Source organism: Hibiscus syriacus, unplaced genomic scaffold (genome assembly GCF_006381635.1).
Source record: "Hibiscus syriacus cultivar Baekdansim isolate YM2019G1 unplaced genomic scaffold, ASM638163v2 tig00110015_pilon, whole genome shotgun sequence".
NCBI lineage: Eukaryota > Viridiplantae > Streptophyta > Magnoliopsida > Malvales > Malvaceae > Hibiscus > Hibiscus syriacus.
The window spans coordinates 338,110-362,720 of NW_024062564.1; the positions used below are offsets into that span (position 1 = coordinate 338,110).

Genomic DNA, 24,611 nt, shown 5'->3' on the forward strand with positions numbered 1-24,611 from the left:
ATTTAGTGACGTAACCAACTGTCATAGAATATAAATTATAAAGTGATGTTATGCATAAACGTCATTCATAATATTATTAGGTAGCATTTATATTATGTCACTAAAAATGTGACAATATCTCTTTCGTCACATATAGGTTGATATTAATGTATTATCCGTGACGATATAAATCATCAATAATGAAATTTTACATAATTTAGTGACATAATTAGTTGTCATTGAATATTAATTATATAGTGACGTTATATATAAATGCCATCCATGCTACTATTAGGTGACGATATACTACGTTACTAACAATGTGAAAATTTTCTTTTCGTCACGTATAAAATGAAATTATTGTGTTATTGGTGACGATATGATTTATTAATGACGAAAATATACATCATTTGGTGACAAAAGTAATTGTCACTGAATGCAAATTAAACTGTGACGTTATCCATTAGCGTCACTATATATTTAACAATACATGATGATAACACATACATCGTCACTTTTGACATTTAGTGACACACCTAGGGTGACGATCGTCGTGACATTGACTTTTACGTCACAAAATATATCTAGTGACATAAATTGAAGTTTTAGTGACAATAACCTAGATGCCACTACTAAGAAAATTTGTTGTAGTGAATGTGGTAAAACAAAAATTTCTTGGTGATGAAATTGTGGTGGAACCATTAAATTTTGAGGTTGATAACAACGTTGTACATTGTGAGCACCATAAACTGGGGTTGAAGAACTTAGTTGATTACTACCCGCTATTGACTCAACTTCACTACTTCTATGTTCAACAACATACAATTTAACATCATCTTCTTACGAAACACTAATGTAATCAATGAATCGTTCAACATCTTCATTGTTGGTTAACAAATAAACTTTACATTTTCTCTGATATGATAACCTAAATCCACTTAGGGGCTCTAAATTCAATTTCTTTGCAACGCGTAACATTAGAGTTTCATAAGTTAACTTTTTTAATGACAGTTTTAGTTAAAGATTCATGGGTAAAGGCATATATTGTAAAACACTATGAACATTCTCCCATGACCTTCCAAAACAAAAATCTATCCAAACATGATCAGCATTAGATGATTTCATTCTACAAATTGTAAATTAATTTACTAAACAAATGAGCTATAAACTAGATATCATCACTAACTTAGAGAAAAACATACCTTTATTAAGTTGATAGTTGATAATTTGGGAGAGAAATCATTGAAAAATTATATATAAATAAAATTATGTAAAAAAAATTAGAGATGGGGAAAGATATCGTTGGATATAGGAACGGATATCGCCGGAGAGAGTGATAGATGAAGATGGAATGAGTTGCGATTTAGGGATTTAGGTTATGAGTTATTGCTGATGCGTAGTTTATATACCCAAAATATTTGTGTTGCGAAAATAAAAGCTGTTACGAAATTAAAATTCGTGTTGCGAATTCGAAAATCGAGTTGCGAAAACAAAATTTGTGTTGCGATTTAGAAAATCTTGTTGTGAAAAGGAAACTTGTGTTGCGAAAAAGAAATTCGCGTTGCGAATTCAGAAATCGAGTTGCGAATTTGGAAAATCGTGTTGCGAATTTGGAAATTGTGCTGCGAAATTGGAGTTCGCGTTGCGAATTTGTTGGTCATTTTCGCAAATCTGAAAAAAGTTGGTTAAAATCGTATATTATAAGGCATTTTCGGTCACTGAAGTTATTTTATCTATTTTTATTCGCCTTCCCTTTTCTTGGCCTTTTACATCATAAAAAAAGATGCACATAATCATAGCAACAATTAATTTAATTCACTTTCTTTGTTATTTTTCTTAAAATGCCTATTATATAGAATCAATTTTATAGTTTCAATTTTTTATAGTAAATATGATTTTATTGGGTGATTTCAGTGATAAAAGAATGTTACTTTTTAGAGGTTTTAATTCGAGTAATTATATTTGCAAAATATATATGTTATTAATAACTAATAATTTTTAAATAGATGTTAATTTATAATTACGGTATAGTATTAAAAGATAATATTATCAAAGATTTATCATTTGAAACTATAACTCATGTTACTATCGATATAATGTCAAAATTAGTACCAAATGTTTACCAATCTGGTCATTTTGGTCCCTATAATTTTCTAGAGCATTTTGGCTTCTAACATTTCATTTTATTACAAGAAAGCACCTAACATTTGACAGAATAGTCACTTTGGCCCTTAATCTTTTTTCAGGAGTACTTTGGTCCTCGATGTTTCATTTTAGGGTTAAAAATATCATATTTTGAAGCGTTGATAGTGTGTTAACTAATCATTTAAATCTATAGAGGGGGCTTTTTGTTTCAAAATGAAACGTTGGGGACCAATTTTTTTATTTTAATTAGAGCAATATTGATTGTTTTCCACTTTATTATTGAAGCATATGAATTTTAATGAATTGTGTTAATTTCGTAGATAACGTTCATTCTATAATCACACCAATTAAGATAAAATTAATTATAAAACATTAGTGTATGGCACAATACAGTTAAACTTGGTTTTTTTATTATTTGTTTTCCAGTCAGTATGAATAGTTTTTATTATCACTCTTATATTTTAAGCAATTTAAAATCAAAACCATTGACAGACCAAACTTTGTGACGACAGCTTCTAATCCGAGTTGAAGATTGATCTATCTGGAATCATGTGTCATGCGCATACTCCCATTCTCGATAAGCATGTGTTCATATTTGAGAAATAAAATATTTTGCAAAATGAAAATGTTCTCCTCACTTCATGCTCACAAATAAAACATTATGTAAAATATGAATTTATTAAGTATCAAATAAAGCAGATTTTTTTTATAATATTTTTAAATTATTATCCTTTAACATTTGTCGAAATTGTTGATAATTTCATGATATGAGTCGATCTGGATTAACTCCTTCTAATGAAATATGATTCTTTAGATTTTTTTAGATGTTTATGAGTATGTTCAAAAAAGGACGTGTTCAATCTCTAAAATTTTTCCACTAATTTCACGTTCTTACAAATGTTAAGGGTGTGTGAAGCTTCCCTAATTCACCAATTCAAGGGGATCCCTTCTCATATATTAGTGCTATAATTCTAATTTTATATTCTACTTATCGTTTCAATGTTTTTAACTCAAATTTACCTTTGATTTTAAGAGGTCTTTTACAAGTTTGATCTTAAATTATTCTTTGATTTTATAATTTGTTTCAATGTTTTTAACAGAAATTGTAAAACTTACAGACTAAAATATGCATCGTCGAAATATCAATATAATTTCATAAACGAAAAATAAGAGTTCATAATACGTACTATAACACAAGTTTAAAATCCAAAGCAGATAAAATAATTTAATATCCAAAAATCCCATAAATAAATATAAAGTTAACAGAAAAGAAATAATACGAAAATTAAAAATATTTGTACGATGTTTGTAAAGAAAATGAGCAACTAAACAATCCTCCAAGTACCAGTAGTAATCCTAATAGTCAAAGGAATCTAGAAAGACAGTGTTGAACAATGTTTTATAATATTTTAATATAACAAATTAAGGCAAAAATGTTTCTGGACTTGAATTGAATTTTTCAAAGTTTTCAAAAGTTTAAAAAATAATTTAAAGTCCATTAAAATAGAACTTGAGCACAAAACTAATTTTCTGGATACCTACTACCGATACCGTTCTTACAGTATCGATACTACATGAACAATATCGGTACTGTTTCTGTGGTACGAATACCAAAGGTAAGAGAAATATCGATACTACCAAGTGTTTTTCAAATAGTTCAAATTTCAGAATACAAAATAGGTACCGACTGTTGAACTGTCAGTTAGGTTGTTTTGATTAGTTAGAAATTAGTTAGTTTGTTAGCATCTTATTAAGGGCCGAAACCAAGGCCAATGCCTCTGTCTTTTATGTTCCTCCACCTTGTGTTGCAGCTGCTATCATGGAGGCTATGGAAGTTGAACTGGATCTGGTTGTTTGCATCACGAAAGGAATTCCTCAACATGACATGGTCCGTGTGAAGGCTGCCCTGAATCAGTAATCAAAAACCAGGTTAATTGGTCTAAACTGCCCTGGCATCATTAAACCTGGGGAATGTAGGATTGGAATTTCCTGCAAAGATTGGTGCAACAATGCATGAGAGATTTCTACTGCTGATATTGATTCATGGTTCTTCATATTTGGATTTTGATCATCTGAGTTCCAAGTTGGGTTACTGCTGGTAGATGTGATAATTGTTCATCACTACTGTTAGTGTGTTGTTGACGTGTGATGCTTCTTAAATTACAGACGTATGTTGTATGTTGCATTTTGATTTGGTTCTAAGTTGGTTTTACTGTTGATTTATGGACATTTCTACTACAGATTTGGGTTGCTCAGTTAATCTCAGCTTGTGTTTCTTTGTTACTTGTTTGCTTCTCTCACAAGGTGAATATGAGACTTTGAGGCTTGACAGCTAAGGTTTCATGGAAAGAAAAATTATCTGGGGAGGATTGAGAGTTTAACAACCTTGCCTTCCTTAACCAGACAAAATAGGGTGTTTTCTTGCCCAAGAGAGGCTTCAAATTGCATCCGGGAGCTCGTAGCTTAACCGTCTTGCTTCCAACAAAAAGAAAGTCCCAATAAGTGAAGAGGAAGAACAGTTAAGATGAAGAAACAACTCTTGAAAAGAAGAAGAAGAAAAGCCGAGGAAAGTTGAAGAAAGTCCGAATAAGTGAGGGAGGATAATGAATTTTTTTTAAGAAGAAGAAGATCAAGAAAATTGAAGAAGCAGGAAGAATGTTGAACTGTCAGTTAGGTTGTTTTGATTAGTTAGAAATTAGTTAGTTTGTTAGCATCTTATTAAGGGCTATATATGCCTATTGAATATTGAGCTAAGAAACAGGCTTTTGTAATCTTTTCTATCAGTTTAGTAAAAGCATATTTCTCTTTCATTTGTATTTTTCACGCTCTCTAATTACTGGTTTCTCTTCCACTGTTGGTTGCCGTCGTTCGGCGGCTTCCGACCATCGTGTTGGACCTGCAACACTTCATCACCGACACCCAAAGGGGTACCAATATTACTTTACATAGTAGTATCGATACCATGATCATAGTATCGATACGGGTGAAGCCCAACGGCTAGTAACGACTAGTTGATTTAAAAATTATAAAGGAAGTACCGATACTCATTAAAAGAGTATCGATACTCTCTGTCCTGGGTAGTTTTATTTTGCATAAAAATTATCCCCAACGGCTAGAAACGACAAAAAACTCATTCCAACATATAACAACAAGTCCAGGACACTTGAAGAAGGTCACCAACACTTATCTAAGCATTCATACACAAGTGAAAAGTTTTTCAAACTTTAATTTTCTTTTTCTTGTGAATATTTGTGCGTGAGCTTAATTGTATATCTTTAGGTCTTGTTTTTGTGAGCTTAAATTTCTTGTAAACACCCTACCTTAGAGAGGTTTTATTATTTACATTTCTTTTCTTTGTGAAAAGGAGATTGGTTCTAGTTAAGTCTGTTAAAAGCTAGGGAGTGTAAATGTTATCTCTTGATCCTGTAAAAAGAAAGAACAAATTAGTGAATTTGTTAGAAAATCCTTAGTGAAGAGCTAAGGTAGTGGATGTAGACTTGGTTGAGAAGTCAAACCACTATAAATCATTATGCCAATTGTCTACTTTTTAATCTCCTTACTCCCTAAATTTATCTCAAAAACCAATTCAACCCCTCTTGGCAATTCATTCAGTTGTTCATTTGAGCTTCATCGTTAATCCCAACAATTGGTATCAGATCTTGACTCATTAGAATGTCTAACAACCTTAAGACGGTCCTTGAAGAAGCTCTATCCTTTTTTGATACAACCGAGAAGATGGTTTCCACCTCTGACTTGTTCCACATGGAAGACTCCTAACCGATCAACAAGCCTCCCAACCGATCAACAAGCCTCCATACTTCAATGGAGCCAACTACCGTCATTGGAAGAAATTAATAAACCTATTCATCCAATCCAATGATCTTGATGCGTGGGAGATGATCGAGAACAAATACTCTTCTCTAAAGAAGAAGACAAAGGAGTGGAGTGCTCAAGAACGGAAGAAAACTTAACTAAATGCCAAGGCCATGCACATGTTGCTTTGTGCATTTGGTCCTGATGTTTATGAAAGAGTTTCTTCTTGTTCAAATGCCAATGAGCTTTGGAATAAGCTCGAAAAGACACATAGAAACAAGAAAGAAGAACCAACAAAGGTGATGTGTGTAATGGCTCTTGAAGAGCTCGAGGTATCATCTAACTCAAATGAATTAAATTCATATTCTTTTAATGAGTTACAAGATGCATACGATGAATTATTTTTGGAGTTTGAGACCACGAACTCCAAATACAAGAAAATAATTTCAAAATTTAAAGTTGAAAACGATTTTCTTTTGAAAGCAAAAATGGATTTTGAAATTCAAAATGAAATTTTGAAAAAGGATTTAGAGCTTTCAAAAGTAAAAATTGAAAATTTTGAAAAAAGAATACTTTGATTTAAAAAGTTAAGCTTGAATGCTTAACAAAAGAAAAGGAAATCATTTTAAATAATTCATCTAGTTCCATAATAACAAAATGCTCACATTGTCATTATCATGGTCATTTGGAACATATTTGTCTTTTAAAGAAAGAAAAACATTTTAAAATTAGATAAGTATGTGTTTCTAAAGGAACAAGAGACATTTAAACTAACGTCCAAGGATCCAAAGTAATTTGGATACCAAAATCCAATTAAATGTCTCTTGTAGGTGTGTTGGAGCAAATGAAGTGAAATGCCAAGTTATTTGAATGCTCTAGCCACTCAAAAGAATGATGGATAACCTCTAAGCTTAATGATTTTGTTTCTGATTAATTGGTTGGTCATTTAGTTTTTAAGCATGCATGAGTTTTGATTTTAAATAAGTTTATGTTTTTCATCTCATGTATGTTGAAAAGTGTATTATGATGAACATTTAAAGTTTTAATGATTTTCATAATTTTTAGTTCATCATAATGATTTTAAGTCAAACTTGGTTTTAAAGCTTTGATTTTACAAATTTTAATTTTTGACCTTAAATTTAAATGTTTATGCAAGTGAGTTATTGCAAATGATATCTCTCTAACAATTGATATCAATTTTTCAAATGCATAACATTTTTGGATAGCTTTATGCGCATGCACTTAAATTCAACAATTATTATTGCATAAAGTTTTTTAGACTTGGATATATTGAATTTCTTGTGCTGCTAACATGTTTGTTCATCTTTGTTAAAATTCAATTTCTTTTAAGTGTCAAGCTTTTAAAGTCAATTTTTTGTTTGGATTGCATTTATTGAGGGGGAGCTTTGATTTTTCAAATGATTTTTTATATAAAATTTACCACTTACTCTCCATTGTTATTTTTGAACTTTAAATTTGAATTATTTTTTATATAACAAAAAGAGGAGAAGTATGAGTTTGAAAAAATCAATTTCAAGAATGAAAAAGGGGGAGCTTTAACATTCCAAAATATATCTCTTTTTCATTAAATGTTTTATTAAGGGGAGTTTTGCCAAAAAAACAAATGTTCAAATGTTCTGTTATATTAAAAAGGGGGAGATTGTTGAACCATGTTTTATAATTTTTTGATATAATAAATTAAGGAAAAATGTTTTTGGACTTGAATTGAATTTGTTCAAAGTTTTCAAAAGTTTTAAAAATAATTCAAAGTCCATTAAAATAGAATTTGAGCACAAAACTGATTTTTTTGGATACATAGTACTTATACTGTTTTTACAATATCGATATTGCATGAACAGTACCGATACTATTTATGTGGTACCGATACCAAAGGTAAGAGAAGTATCGATACTCTCAAGGTAGTATCAACTCTACCGGGTGTTTTTCAAATAACTCAAATTATAGAATGCAAAATAGGTACTGATACCCAAAGGGGTACCGATACTACTTACATAATAGTATCGATACCATGATCATAATATCGATACTGGTCAAGCCCAGCAGCTAGTAACAACTAGTTGATTTAAAAATTATAAAGGAAGTACAATACTCATTAAAAAAAAGTATCGATACTCCATATCCTGGGTAGTTTTATTTTACAGAAAAATTATCCCCAACGGCTCCAAATCATCCAACGGCTAGAAACGACCACAAACTCATTCCAACATATAAAAACAAGTCGAGGACATTTGAAGAAGGTCACCAACACCTATCCAAGCATTCATACACAAGAGAAAAGGTTTCAATCTTTAATTTTCTTTCTATTGTAAATATTTGTGTGTGAGCTTAATTGTATATCTTTAGGTCTTGTTTTTGTGAGCTTAAATTTCTAGTAAACACCCTACCTTAGAGAGGTTTTTTTGTTTACATTTCTTTTCTTTGTGAAAAGGGGATTGGTTATAGATAAGTCTGTTAAAAGCTAGGGAGTGTAAAGATTATATCTTGATCATGTAAAAAGGAAGACTGAATTAGTGAATTTGTTAGAAAATCCTTAGTGAGGAGCTAAGGTACTGGATGTAGACTTGGTTGAGAAGTTGAACCACTATAAATCCTTGTGCCAATTGTATATCTTTTTAATCTCCTTACTCCATAAATTTATCTCAAAAACCAATTCAACCCCTCTTGGCAATTCATTTGGCTGTTCATTTGAGCTTCATTGTTAATCCCAACAGACAGAAACTAGAAAGTGAGTTATTAAGCCTAATGTGTCCTCTACAGTAAAACATATAACAATTGCATATCATAATTAAAGTAGACATATCATAAAGATGCAACTTGAATTCAGGCAGTAGTAATCTAGTTTACCATTACCAGAAAGTTATAACAGAAAATTCACTCAATTTACCTTTCACCGCGGATATCAGGATGGGGACGTTCCCTCCTAAGAGGATCCCAGTCAGAAACAGAAATCAGAATGGGGATATATCCCTCCAAGAAAATCTCAAATAAAAACAGGACTGAGATATGATCTCATGCCGAAACATGACAGAGATTTAATCCCATATAGAATTAGGATGGGGATTTAATCTCATGTAGAATCAGGAAGGGGATTTAATCTAGGGGTGTATTCGGTTCAGTTCGGTTCTTCACTAAAATCTGAACCGAACCACACATTGCGAGTTTTGAGAAATTAAAACCAAAATCGAATGGCATAAAAATCACAATTTTCGGTTTGGGTGGGTCGGGTCAGTCCAGTTTAGCGATTTTTTATTGTTCACTATTTTTTAAACTCGACCTCTAAGAAAAACAAATTTAAAGATTAAATCGAGTGGAAATTTATAAAATTAAATTTATAAAAAAAATATTACTAGTTTTAAGATTTTATTTATTTCAATTTGTCTTGTAATAAATTTAAAACGAATTTATTTTAGATATTTTTTTCTTTTATTTTTTTAATTGGGTTTGGTTCGATTCAAAAGATTTTTCATATAGAAAAATTGAAACCGAACTGAATTACATATTTATTCTCTTAAATCGAACCGAAATTGATAACCTTAGTGACCAAAAATGCCTTATAATATACGATTTTGACCAACTTTTTTTCGATTTGCCAAAATGACCAACAAAATCGCAATGCGATCTCTAAACCGCAACACGATCTCCAGTATCGCAAATCAGTTTCCAGATTCACAACGCGATTTTGACTATCGCATTGCGATTTTCCAAATTCGCGTTGCGATTTTCGAAAATCGAAATGTGAATATGTAAATCGCAACGCGATTCTGACTATCGCAACGCGATCTCCAGTATCACAAATCAGTTTTCAGATTCGCAACGCGATTTTGACTATCGCATTACGATTTTCCAAATTCGCGTTGCGATTTTAGAAAGTCGCAATGTGAATATATAAATCACAACGCGATTTTGACTATCGCAACGCGATAATACATAATCGCAACGCTATAATACATAATCGCAACGCGATAATACAAAATCGCAATGCGATTTTTCAAATTTACGTTAGTCCAAATTCGTTGCGATAGTCTAAGTTCACGTTGCGATTTTTTAAGAATTTTCTCTAAAAAGATAGTATCCGCGCGGACGTATCGAAGACACGTATTACCACGACCATGATCCCGACCACGACCCGAGACGGGACAGCAGCGGCGGCGATGCGCGAGAGTCCCCATTGTTCTCTTCCACTCAACAAGGAAGTGGGAAATCCAAGCCTTAAATACCCATTCCCAATAGTGTTTCTAATACTATGTGGGATTGAGCATTGCAAACACTTGGGAATCTTTTACACTATCGCAACACATTCTTTATTGTTTCAAACTCCACGTGAATTTTGAATAGTTAAAATATAAACTTATTTTGGATTTTTCACAATCGCAACACTTTTTCACTATCGCAACAACACGTTTTTCAAACTCTCGCAACACATTTTAACTATCGCAACACATTTTAATTATCGCAACACATTTTTCAAAATCGTGTTGCGAATCTGGATATTCGCGTTACAAATTTGGAAACTGAGTTGAAAAATTAGAGTTCGCGTTGCGATTTTGTTGGTCATTTTGGCAAATCCAAAAAAAATTGGTTAAAATCGTATATTATAAGACATTTTCGGTCATTGATATTATTTTCTCATTAAAAAAATAGAGTAGTATTACTCATAGAGTGATATTATTTTTAGGTCCCATTTTATTTAGTTGTTTGACGGTGCATGGGAGCACGTGAGGACTCCTCCGGTGGCCAGTCTTCAATGGAATATTCTAGAATTACATTTGGGTGCAGGGGAAACAACTTATCGTGATTGGTTTACGACGATGAACGACGAAATTTGAGTTTTCTTGTAAACCCAAAACTTTTCCTCCTCCAAAAACGTTAAAACCATCGACGATGGAAAAACCGAACGTTAAAACCATCGACGATGGAAAAACCGAGACCATCGGACGAATAGGAATGACACGAAAAACAATGAGATACCGACGGTGCTTCACGACCAAAAGGACGGCAATCAAAAGCAATTAAACAGAATAATGATAACGGAGGAAGGTGGGGTTACACGAACAGGGAAAAGGAGGAGGGAAAAGGTTTTTAAACAACCTATGGGTAATTTACACTAAAAGATCTTTAACTTTTGATAATTTCCTGAACGGCACTAAATTTATAAAATAATCAAATTTAGTACCCTAAAATTTGGACTGTGACATATGCTAGATCAATATTGTGCTGTATAATTCAGTTTGAAGGTAACCATGCTTAAGAGAGTCAAATTTTAAAAGAAACTTGATCTGTATGCTTTTCATTTTGTTCATTTCATGTTTCCTTTGTTCAATCCTTTTTTTTTTGCAAACTTAATATTTTTATTTATTTTTTTTATCAAAATTTAAAACACAAATCGTTTCTTATGACTGAAACACATCTTATTCTTTGTCCTTAGTTTATAAGCAATATCCTCGTAGTATGTTAGAATTGGCTAACTTATTGTAAATATATATATATACTTTTTTCACCTTTGACTTTGTGTGGAGTGCGATTCTTAATTAAATTTCAATTAAAAACTCTTTTTAGGCTCAACGGTGAAAGTGATGAATAATTCCTTTTTTATGTGGAGGGAGAAAAATTTGGTAACAAGTGAACAGATTATCTTATATCAGTCAATCAAGCTCAACTCTCTCCCTTGAATCTCTAACTATTAGTTCGTCTTAAAGATTTCATTCCCAGTGGGTTACTCGTTACTTTTCAAGTGTCAATATGTCAATTTTGTATCTTATTTTTTAAAACTTTATAATCCTTTTTAGTATGAACCGAGTTTTCTTAGTAACAGTTGCATATGATACTAATATCATAACCTTCTAAATAAGGAGGTTTTCTCAAATTAGAGTGAATTGAAACCACGAGATTATTCTTAATAAGCTCTCGATAAGCTCGTATGTTATAGTTGTCTGATACAAACATCACCATTAGAGCGATTTTTAAAAATTTTCAATATTTTTACTTAATTAATTAGCCGACCTTAACCTACATGTTTAATAGTAAAATGAAAATATAATAGCTATTTAACCCGGTGAATAAGTCGTCCTTTGACAACGTTGTGGAGCCTATATGAGAAAGCCAATCAGGAAACAGATTTTTATTCTGCTACCTTTGCTTGGCCTTTTACATCCTCTAAAAAGATACACGCAATCATAGCAACAATTAATTTAAGATAAAATCGCCTCAGTGACCAAAAATACCTTATAATATACGATTTTAACCAACTTTTTTTGGATTTGCCAAAATGACCAATAAAATCGCAACGCGATATCAAAATCGCAACGCGATTTAGAAAATCGCAACGTTAAAAAGAAAATCGCAACGGTCAAAAGAAAATCGCAACGCGAGCTTCCAAGTTCGCAACGCGATTTAGAAGAAAATCGCAACGGTCACTACTGATATGACATTACCTTATGAAAACACGTTAGCATCATCATTAACTTTTTAACGGTAGACGAATAAAATGAAATCAAAACGTAATGTTAAACATGATTTAAAGGAAAATAAATTGGTGATGACCCAAATATAATTAAAAATGATAGTTAAAATACTCAACGTGTAGTTTACCCCTCATTTTATTATCTTATGTATATATTTTCTTACAAGAGAAATAATCATTAAAATAGTATTTTAGGAGGAAAATTTCAAATAATACATCATTTTTTTTTACTAAATTTAAAAGAGAAGAATGGAGAAGGAAGTAGAGAAAAGCTTTTGGATGAATGAAATGGGCAATTGGAATCACCATTCGCCACATTCCAACAAAGTTTGAGAACAAAAAATGAACGACTTTCCTTTATGTACCATCCAATGGACATCAACACTTCTAGCTTCAATGTTTGCTTGTGATTGCATCCCAACATTTGATTTAATGATTAATGCATAGTTTTTTTTATTTAAATTGTACTAAAAAAATCCAATGGAAGGTGTACGTGAGATCGGATGACCCATCGAGTTCCCTCAGAGCCCTTTGGTAATGCATGTAGCAACTCGTAATGATCTCATATACTAAATAAATATGATACAGTATAGTATAAATTACATATCTAAACATCAATAATTTTCTTTCGTTTTAATCACTTATCATTAAAAAATAAATGCAATTGCTTATGCAGCTATTTCTAATTTTGTTAGTCAAGCCGATTTGAATTTTTCAGCATCAAATCAAATTAAAAAAATATTATTTTTTATTCGAATTTTACTCGACCCTATATTGTAAGGGCTAAATTAGTAGAATTTTTAAATACTGAGATTTTTTAATTATTTTAAAGTATAATAAATTTGATATAATGTTAAAGTTTTAAAAATTAAAATTATTATTATACTATATCATATCATCTTTTATGTGAAGTTAACAATTAAATTTAACGACTAATAATTAAAACAAAACTGAAATATGATAAAAATAAAAATAAAAAATAGATAAATAAAAAAATAATTTATTTTTGAGACAAAAACAAATTAAATAATCCAGGTGTTTAGTTTTGCGAAAAGGCAAAAACCTGTTCCAATGTACCATTTCATAAAATGCTTTAAATTGCAGTGCTATGCAGCTGAGTCGTAAGTGATCCACTCTGTCTGTAACCAAATTTCAGTTCGAACTTCCTCGCCTCTCTCTCTTTTGTTTTACTTAAAGGATAAGGTCGAACCTCATTTATCATCTTTTTCCATGCATTTTGTTAAAGATTCAACATAAAGTTTGTTTCTTTGGGGTTTGAGAACAATGCCCGAGGCTGAAGACACGCGCAGTTACAGCACAACCGATGAGTCGTCGGAGCTCCCATCGGAGAACACCCTGTTCGGGAAATACGAGATCTTGAAGTTGCTGGGTCGAGGGGCGTTCGCCAAGGTTTATCACGCTCGGAATTTGAAGACGGGGCAGAGCGTGGCGATCAAAGCCGTGAGCAAGAAGAAAGTTCTGAAAGGCGGATTCGCGGAGCATGTTAAAAGGGAGATTGCTATCATGCGCCGGTTGCGCCACCGCAACATCGTCAAGCTCATCGAGGTTTTGGCTTCGAAAACCAAGGTTTATTTCGTCATGGAATTCGCCGAAGGCGGGGAGTTGTTCACCCGGATAGCTAAAGGACGACGTTTCAGCGAAAATCTCTGTCGTCGGTATTTCCAGCAGCTGATTTCGGCCGTCGGATATTGTCACTCGAGGGGCGTGTTCCACCGCGATTTGAAACCGGAAAATCTCCTCCTCGACGAAAACTACGATTTGAAAATATCCGATTTCGGACTCAGTGCGGTGAAGGAACAGATACGACCCGACGGTCTCCTCCATACTATATGCGGAACTCCGGGTTACGTGGCGCCGGAGATTCTGGCGAGGAAAGGATACGATGGCGCTAAAGTCGACGTGTGGTCATGCGGCGTCATTTTGTACGTCCTCCACGCCGGATATTTACCGTTCAAAGACCCCAATCAGGTGGTGATGTACCAACGAATGTTTAAAGGCGAATTCTAGTTCCCGAAATGGACGTCGGCTGATCTCCGGCGATTCATATGCCGGCTTCTCGATCCCAATCCTGTTACGAGGATCACCGTCGATGAAATCATCAACGACACTTGGTTCAACAAAGGTCACAATGAAATCAAATTCCATGATGAAGATTTTGTTCTCAAAGAAGAAACTCAGGGCAAGAAGTTCTTAAACGCCTTCGATATAATCTCATTTTCATCCGGTTTCGATCTCTCCAGTTTGTTTGACGAGGCTGAGCCTTCAGTCCGGAGAGAGCGGTTTATATCGGAGCAGAAACCGGAGAAAATCATAGAGAGAATCGATGAAGAGGTGAGAAGAACGGAGAACGTGAAGGTGAAGAAGAGAAGGGAGAATGTGAACGTGAAGATGAGACCTTCAGAGATGGATGACAAACCAAAAAAATTGAAAAATATCATGAACACAAAGCCTGACAAAAAAACTTTCAAAAACTTGGGGAAGAAAAAAACATTAGAACAAGGAGATCCTCAGATAGCATCAACTACTGAAAAACCAGTAAATGATTATCAAGGAACCATGGAGATCCCTCAAAAAAACTCCCAACCAAACATATATAGTCATTATTCCTCGTCAATATCCTAAGCCCCTTGAACCTGCAACGACTCCTCTTTATTATAAGGATTTCATTGTTTGAAAATGCCATGTGTTGGTAATGCTCAATCCCACATAGTATTGGAAACACTATTGGAAATGAGTATTTATAGTATGAAATTCCCACTTTCTTGTTGAGTGAAAGAGAACAAGGGGGACTCTCGCGCACCACCGTTCGTCTCGGCTCGGCTCGTGGTCGTGGTTGTGGTAATACGTGTCTTCGACACGTCCGCGCGGATACTATCTTTTTAGAGAAAATTCTTGAGGAATTTCTCTTTGAAAGAAACAAATGGAAAAATGTGAAAGATTTCAACTGATATTTATAGGCTGCTGAGGACTGTTTAAATTCAAATGATAACAGCTAGTTTATGAGAGTTATCAGAAATTAAACAGCTTTTCCTAAATTAAATAAAAAAAACGTTAAGATGTATCTGGACTGATTTCCAGCTTTGTACAGAGGGGACAAGCTGTTAATATTAGGAGTTACATGAGTTATTTGATTTAATTCAATGGTTACATGATATAATTTCGGGAGTTATAAGAGCTGAATAATGATCCAATGAACCTGGACTATTTTTAATTCCATAAAACTATTCTTAGTTTTGGTTTTGTTGTGAATGGTTCGGATGCTTGTATGTATTCGAAGATGTTTGACACTGAATGTGTCATCATAAGCCTGTATGTTTATGACATGTTGATTTTCAGTTCTAACATCGAGTCCATTAACAAAGTTAAGAGTTTCTTGTCCACTAAGTTTGAGATGACAGATTTGGGAGAAGTTGATGTAATCTTAGGAGTCAGAGTTACCAAAACTGAAAATGGATTTTCTTTAAGTCAAGCACATTATATAGAGAAAGTTCTAAAGAAATTTGACAGTTTTGATGTCGTTCCTGTTCGAACTACTTATGACCCTAGCATACATCTTGTTAAGAATAAAGGAAGTAGCGTTTCCCAAACTGAATATGCTAAATTAATCGGAAGCTTAATGTTCTTAATGAACTATACTCGGCATGCTATATCTTATGCTGTGAGTAGACTGAGTAGATATACTCATAATTCGAGTGGTGAACACTGGATTGCTCTTAAACGATTACTGAAGTATCTTAAGGGTACTTTGGATTGGAAACTTGAGTTCGTTGGCTTTCTTGCGGTACTGGAAGGATATTGTGATGCCAACTGGGTTTCTGATAATGATGAGGTAAGCTCTACGAGCGGGTATGTTTTTACTTTGGGTGGAGCAGCAATCTCGTGGAAATCAACAAATCAGACTTGTATTGCTCATTCTACCATGGAGTCAGAGTTTATAGCTCTTGACCTAGCTAGGCAAGAAGCCGAGTGGCTCAGAAGCTTGTTAGCAGATATTCCGTTGTGGGGAAGACCAACTCCTCCGGTTTCATTATTGTGTGATTCACAAGCTGTAATATGTGTGGCTAAGAACCAAGGTTACAATGGTAAGAAAAGACATATTCGCATAAGACATGAATCAGTTAGACACTTAATAAAGAATGGAGTGCTCTCTTTAGAGTATGTGAAGTCGGAAATGAATCTAGCAGATCCGCTTACCAAAGGGTTAAGTCGGAAGCTGGTCCTAGATTCGTCGTGGGGGATGGGTCTAAAGCCCATTGGTTGAGGAATTCATGGTGGATACCCAACTTGGTTATCTAAGTTCCATGAGGTCAAACGAAACCATGGAAAGACTCATAGTGCACATTCCTACTGCCTATCCCTATGATGAATAATGTGCATGCCCAAGATGAGCTTAATTGCTCTTAATAAATTCATAGCCCAGGCTTTGGGTGGTCTTAGTGAGAAAGACTTGATGAATTTACCGATTTTGGCTGAATATCTATTCTTAATAAGTTCATAACCCAGAGTGAGTGGGTAGGAAATGATGAACTTACCGACAGAAAGGTTGAGTTTGTTAAACTCTTAATAAATTCAAATCCAAGTATTTGGATGGTTCTAGTGAGAAGGACTTATTGAATTTACCGATAAATGAGGTTGAATATTTATTCTTAATGACTTCTTAGCCCACAGTTTGGGTGGTTCATTTATAATGAACTTGAAGAAAGTCACCATACCCTTTGTGAGGTATTTCATATCCCTGTTAAGGGTGGTTTATATCGAGATAAACTTGATGAAATAACCTATGTAAGTGAGAAGGGTTAACCGCCTTCTATGAAAAATGTTGGGCCATTTTTCTAGCACACTTACTAGAATCCTGAGGTAAGATGGCCAAATATACTTTGTATATATATCTTACACATCGAGGACTCAGGTGGATGAAGGGGTTAGTTGTGTGTTATGAGTTTGCCCCTATCTTAGAAAGTTCCAGACTAGTTTCACTTATCTAAGAGAAGGATTGCTCATAATCACTATGTACTAGTTCCAGATACGTTCACTAGTGCTTAAGCAACTAATCTTGCTATTGCTCTTCTGGAAAGTTTGTTTTCGAGTTTCAGAAGAATTCTTTCGTATTAGTGGGGGAATGTTGGTAATGCTCCATCCCACATAGTATTGGAAACACTATTGGGAATGAGTATTTATAGTATGGAATTCCCACTTCCTTATTGAGTGAAAGAGAACAAGGGGGACTCTCGCGCACCGCTGTAGTTCGTCTCGTCTCGACTCGGCTCGGCTCGGCTCGTGGTCAGGGTCGTGGTAGTGGTAATACGTGTCTTCGACACGTCCGCGCGGATACTAGCTTTTTAGAGAAAATTCTTGAGGAATTTCTATTTGAAAGAAACAAATGGAAAAATGTGAAAGATTTCAACTGATATTTATAGGCTGCTGAGGACTGTTTAAATTCAAATGATAACAGCTAGTTTATGAGAGTTATCAGAAATTAAGCAGCTTTTCCTAAATTAAATAAAAAAATGTTAACATGTATCTGGACTGATTTCCAACTTTGTACAGAGGGGACAAGTTATTAATATCAGGAGTTACAGAAGTTATTTGATTTAATTCCAGGGGTTACATGATGTAATTTCGGGAGTTATAACAGCTGAGTAATGATGCAATGAACCTTTGACTATTTTTGAGTCAAGTTCATCTAGACGTTTCAGTTGTTACAAAAGAAGAGATTTAATCCTAAAATTTTATGGACGATTTTAGCCCTATTCCTAGCCTATAAATAGAGGGCTATATTCAGCTTCTCAACTCACTCTCAACATTCACAATTCACTCTCAAAGTGTTTTCTGCAATTATTCTTTTTGTGCTTTCCGATAAGAAGAGCAATACCACCGGCAGTCCACTCTGATTTCGGGTGTACGGAATTCGGAGCGACCGTGTTAACCTCGGGGGATGCTCTGCCTACTGCAGCGATTACACTCATCGGGGCGAATTCGTTTCTAAGGCAGTGGTTATACCACGACACGGTTTATGAATCTGTTCCTTTTAATTACTGTTTATATTTCTAGTCAGTGCTAATGGTGTAGTTTTGCAGTTCATATATCCAATAATTTAGAAACGAATTCGATATACTGCTATCATGTCAACACCTTTGAGCAAGCTTATTCCCGATCTTTCCAAACTCGATGCACTTGATGGAAAGAATTATTGAAGATGGTCCCCAGCGAATCCTGATTTTCTTTGAGCAGCTTGATCTTGAATACGTGCTGCTCAAGCAACCACCTACCATGCCACCAACCCCTACTGCCGGTAATGATACAGATGCAGTCTTTAATGACGATGCCTTAGCAACTGCCGCCGTCACTCTTGCTACCTACGAGAAGTACGAGAAAGACAATAAAACGGTGTGATGACATCTGCTCACTCACATGTCAAATAAGTTATTTGATATGTTCCTTAGAGAAAAGAGTGACAAGGTAATATGGGACACTCTCGAGAAGAAGTATAGTGCGGACGATGCGGGCATCAGAAAGTACGTTGTCGGTGAATGGCTCAAATTCCAGATGACAAATGACAAGCCGATAATGGATCAACTCCATGACTATGAGAACCTAGTCGCTGACATCATCGCCGAAGGGATGCAAATGTGCGAGGTGTTGCAAGCCAATGTTCTCATTGAGAAGCTGCCCAAGTCCTGGTCCGACTACCGCAACTCTCTTAAGCATAAGAAGAGAGAAATTTCACTTGAAGAGCTTGTGGGCCATATGAAGATTGATGAAACCAACCGTTTAAAAGATAAACTTACTAATTCTATGTGTAATTTATCTTTTAGAGCTAACCTGGTTGAGTCTAAATTTAAGAAGATCATGAAACGTGGGAATCAAGACAAGAAGACGAAACCTCAGAAGGCTACCAACTTCAAAAAGTCAGGAAAGGCCAAACTTGAAGGAAAGACGCTCAAGTGTTATGTCTGCGGTTTACCCGACCAAAAAGCTTACCAATGCCAACACCGCTCAGACCGCCAGAATGACTACAAGCCACAGATGCACGTTGTTGAAGAAGATGATGAGATTATTACTGCGGTGGTCTCAGAAGTTAATCTGGTGGAAAACAGTTCGGAATGGGTTGTTGACACTGGCGCTTCAAAGCATTTCTGCGCAAGGAAGAGGTTTTTCACCGAATTCGAGGATAGGAACGAAGGTGAACGTGTGAACATGGGGAACTCTAGCAGCTCTGAAGTGCTAGGCAAAGGCAAGGTTTTACTCAAGCTGACCTCTGGTAAAACTCTGGCTTTAAATAATGTTCTATATATATACCTGCCTTGCGTAGAAATTTGATAAGTGGTGGGCTTCTGAATAAGGTAGGCATTAAGTTAGATTTTGAGACAGATAAACTTGTACTTTCCCGAAATGGTGATTATGTTGGGAAAGGGTTTTTAAGCAATGGTTTATTTGTCATAGAAACTCAATTTAATGAAAATAAAGCTACAACTTATGCTTATATTGTTGAATCCATTGATATGTGGCATTCTAGATTAGGGCACGTGAATATTCATGCTTTAAGAAATTGATAAATATGAATGTTCTGCCTAAACTAGACACAACTAGCTTTAACAAATGTGAAATTTGTGTATAAGCTAAGCATACTAGACCTCACTTTAAGATTGTTTCTAATAGAAAGATTGAGCTGTTAGAACTTATTCATACTAATCTAGCAGATTTTAGAAACACTGAAAGTAAAGGAGGAAAACACTACTACATAACTTTTGTAGATGATTATTCAAGATATAAAAAAGTTTATCTCCTAAGGACTAAAGATGAAGATGAAAACTTCTTTCTTATTTATAAGGAAGAAGTTGAAAATCAGTTAGATAGAAGAATCAAACGGGTTAGATCTGATAGAAGTAGTGAATATGGATCTAATTTCTTAAAAGATATTTGTGAAAAGAATGACATAATTCATGAAACTTCAGCACCATATTTTCCTCAATAGAATGGTATAGTCGAAAGGAAAAATAGAACTTTAAAAGAGATGATGAATTTTTTACTAATAAGTTCAGGGTTATCCTGATAACATGTGGGGGGAATCCATTCTATCGTCAACTCATATCTTGAACCGAGTTCCTCATAAGAAATTAGATTCCACCCCATATGAATTGTGGAAATGATACGCTCCTAATTTACAATATCTGAAAGTGTGGGGGTGTCTGGCTAAAGTGGGTTTGCCAGACTTTAAGAAGTCTACCATTGGACCTAAAACCGTTGATGCAGTTTTTATAGGGTATGCTACGAATAATGCTGCATACAGATTCATACTTTTACAAGATTATTCTATTTGTGAGTCAAGAGATGTTGTTTTCTTTGAAAATACCTTTCCTTTAAAGGAACCGAGATTAAATGTCGAAACACAAATATAATATATTCCATCAACTTCTTCTAGTAATCCTGCTAGTTCTTCTGAACAAATTGATTTTGAGCCTAGAAGAAGTAAAAGGCAAAGAGTTGAAACCTCTTTTGGACCAGACTTTATTACTTCATTTATTTCTGAGATAAATGATTTAGACTCCATTTCAGATCCTATAACTCAAATTTTTCTGTTAGATGAGGATCCTAAAACTTTTGAAGAAGCTATAAGATCTATCGATGCTAGTTTTTGGAAAAGCGCTGTTAATGACGAACTAGAATCGATAATGTTTAATCATACTTGGGAATTAGTTGACTTGCCTAAGGTATTCAAACCAATCTCCAATAAATGGGTCTTCCAAAAGAAACTAAGGCTAGATGGTTCGATTCAGTGGTACAAGGCAAGGTTAGTCGTTAAAGGCAAAGGTTTGGATTAGACTACTTTGATACATACTCTCCCGTTACAAAAATCTCAACGATTCGTGCATTATTTGCGCTAGCCTCTATATTCATAAGTTACAGGTACATCAAATGGATGTTAAGACTGCTTTCTTGAATGGGGATCTAGATGAAGAGATTTACATGTAGCAGCCACTAGGTTTTGAAGCACCTGTTATGGAAGGGAAAGTCTGTAGACTTAATAAGTCACTTTATGGACTCAAGTAGGCTCCTAAACAGTGGTATGAGAAATTCCATAAAACTATTCTTAGTTTTGGGTTTGTTGTGAATGGTTCGGATGCTTGTGTGTATTCGAAGATGTTTGACACTGAATGTGTCATCATAAGCCTGTATGTTTATGACATATTGATTTTCAGATCTAATATCGAGTTCATTAACAAAGTTAAGAGTTTCTTGTCCAATAAGTTTGAGATGACAAATTTGAGAGAAGTTGATGTAATCTTAGGAGTCAGAGTTACCAAAACTGAAAAGGGATTTTCTTTAAGTCAAGCACCTTATATAGAGAAAGTGCTAAAGAAATTTGACAGTTTTGATGTCGTCCCTGTTCGAACTCCTTATGACCCTAGCATACATCTTGTTAAGAATAAAGGAAGTAGCGTTTCCCAAACTGAATATGCTAAATTAATCGGAAGCTTAATGTTCTTAATGAACTATACTCGGCTTGATATTGCTTATGCTGTGAGTAGATTGAGTAGATATACTCATAATTTGAGTTGTGAACACTGGATTGCTCTTAAACGATTACTAAAGTATCTTAAGGGTACTTTGGATTGGAAACTTGAGTTTGTTGGCTTTCCTGCGGTACTGGAAGGATATTGTGATGCCAACTGGGTTTCTGATAATGATGAGGTAAGCTCTACGAGAGGGTATGTTTTTAATTTGGGTGGAGCATCAATCTCGTGGAAATCATCAAATCAGACTTGTATTGCTTGCTCTACCATGGAGTCAGAGTTTATAGCTCTTGACCTAGCTGGGGAAGAAGACGAGTGGCTCAGAAGCTTGTTAGTAGATATTCCGTTGCGGGGAAGACCGACTCCTCCGGTTTCATTATTGTGTGATTCATAAGCTGCAATATGTGTGGCTAAGAACCAAGCTTACAATGGTAAGAAAAGACACATTCACATAAGACATGAGTAAGTTAGACACTTAATAAAAAATGGAGTGCTCTCTTTAGAGTATGTGAAGTCGGAAAGGAACCTAGCAGATCCGCTTACCAAAGGGTTAAGTCGGAAGCTGGTCCTAGATTCGTCGAGGGGGATGGGTCTAAAGCCCATTGGTTTAGGAATTCATGGTGGATACCCAACTTGGTTATCTAAGTTCCATGAGGTCAAACGAAACCATGGAAAGACTCATAGTGCACATTCCTACTGCCTATCCCTATGATGACTAATGTGCATGCCCAGGATGAGCTTAATTGCTCTTAATAAATTCATAGCCCAGGCTTTGGGTTGTCTTAGTGAGAAAGACTTGATGAATTTACCGATTTTGGCTGAATATATATTCTTAATAAGTTCATAACCCAGAGTGAGTAGGTAGGAAATGATGAACTTACTGACAAAAAGGTTGAGTTTGTTAAACTCTTAATAAATTCAAATCCAAGTATTTGGATGGTTCTAGTGAGAAGGACTTATTGAATTTACCGATAAATGAGTTTTAATATTTATTCTTAATGACTTATTAGCCCACAGTTTGGGTGGTTCCTTTATAATGAACTTGAAGAAAGTCACCATACCCTTTGTGAGGTTGAGCTTTTATAAAAGCTCTTAATTATTTCACATCCCTATTAAGGGTGGTTTATATCGAGATAAACTTGATGAAATAACCTATGTAAGTGAGAAGGGTTAGCCGCCTTCTATGAAAAATGTTGGGCCATTTTTCTAGCACACTTACTAGAATCCTAAGGTAAGACGACCAAATATATACTTTTGTATATATATATATCTTACACATCGAGGACTCATATGGATGAACGGGTTAGTTGTGTGTTATGAGTTTACCCCTATCTTAGAAAGTTCTAGACTAGTTTCACTTATCTAAGAGAAGGATTGCTCATCATCACAATGTACTAGTTCCAGATACGTTCACTAGTGCTTAAGCAACTAATCTCGCTATTGCACTTCTGGAAAGTTTGTTTTCAAGTTTCAGAAGAATTCTTTCGCATTAGTGGGAGAATGTTGGTAATACTCAATCCCACATAGCATTGGAAACACCATTGGGAATGTGTATTTATAGTATGGAATTCTCACTTCCTTGTTGAGTTAAAGAGAACAAGGGGGACTCTCGCGCACCGCCACCGCCACCGTCCGTCTCGTCTCGGTTCGGCACGGCACGTCTCAGATCGGCTCGTGGTCATGATCGTGGTCGTGGTAATGTGTGTCTTCGACACGTCCGCGCGGATACTAGTTTTTTAGAGAAAATTCTTGAGGAATTTCTCTTTGAAAGAAACAAATGGAAAAATGTCAAAGATTTCAACTGATATTTATAGGCTGCTGAGGACTGTTTAAATTCAAATGATAACAGCTGATTTATGAGAGTTATCAGAAATTAAACAGTTTTTCCTAAATTAAATCAAAAAACTTTAAGATGTCTCTGGACTGATTTCCAACTTTGTACAGAGGGGACAAGCTGTTAATATCAGGAGTTACAGGAGTTATTTGATTTAATTCCAGGGGTTATATGATATAATTTTGGGAGTTATAACATCTGAATAATGATGCAATGAACCTAGACTATTTTTGAGTCAGGTTTATCTAGACGTTTCAGCTGTTACAAAATAAGAGATTTAATCCTGAAATTTTATGGACGATTTTAACCCTATTCCTAGGTTATAAATAGAGGGCTATATTCAGCTTCTCAACTCACTCTCAACATTCACAATTCACTCTCAAAGTGTTTTTTGCAATTATTCTTTATGTGCTTTTCGATAAGAAGAGCAATACCCCCGACAGTCCACTATAATTTCAGGTGTACGGAATTTGGAGCGACCGTGTTAACCTCGGGGGACGGTCCACCTCCTGCAGTGATTACACACATCAGGGTGAATTTATTTCTAAGGCAGTGGTTATACCACGACACGGTTTACGAATCTTTTCCTTTTAATTATTGTTTATATTTCCAGTCAGTGCTAACGGTGTAGTTTTGCAGTTCATATATCCAATAATTTATAAACGAATTCGATATACTGCAATCATGTCAACACCTTTGAGTAAGCTTATTCCCAATCTTTCCAAACTCGATGCACTTGATGGAAAGAATTATAGAAGGTTGTCCCAGCGAATCCTGATTTTCTTTGAACAGCTTGATTTTGACTACGTGCTTCTTAAGCAAC

General features: G+C 34.7%; 1 pseudogene; it reads left to right on the plus strand.

The window, feature by feature from the left end:
• Positions 1–13,569: 13,569 nt before the first annotated feature.
• On the plus strand, positions 13,570–15,061 carry LOC120212745 (annotated as a pseudogene).
• The last annotated feature ends 9,550 nt before the right edge of the window (positions 15,062–24,611 follow it).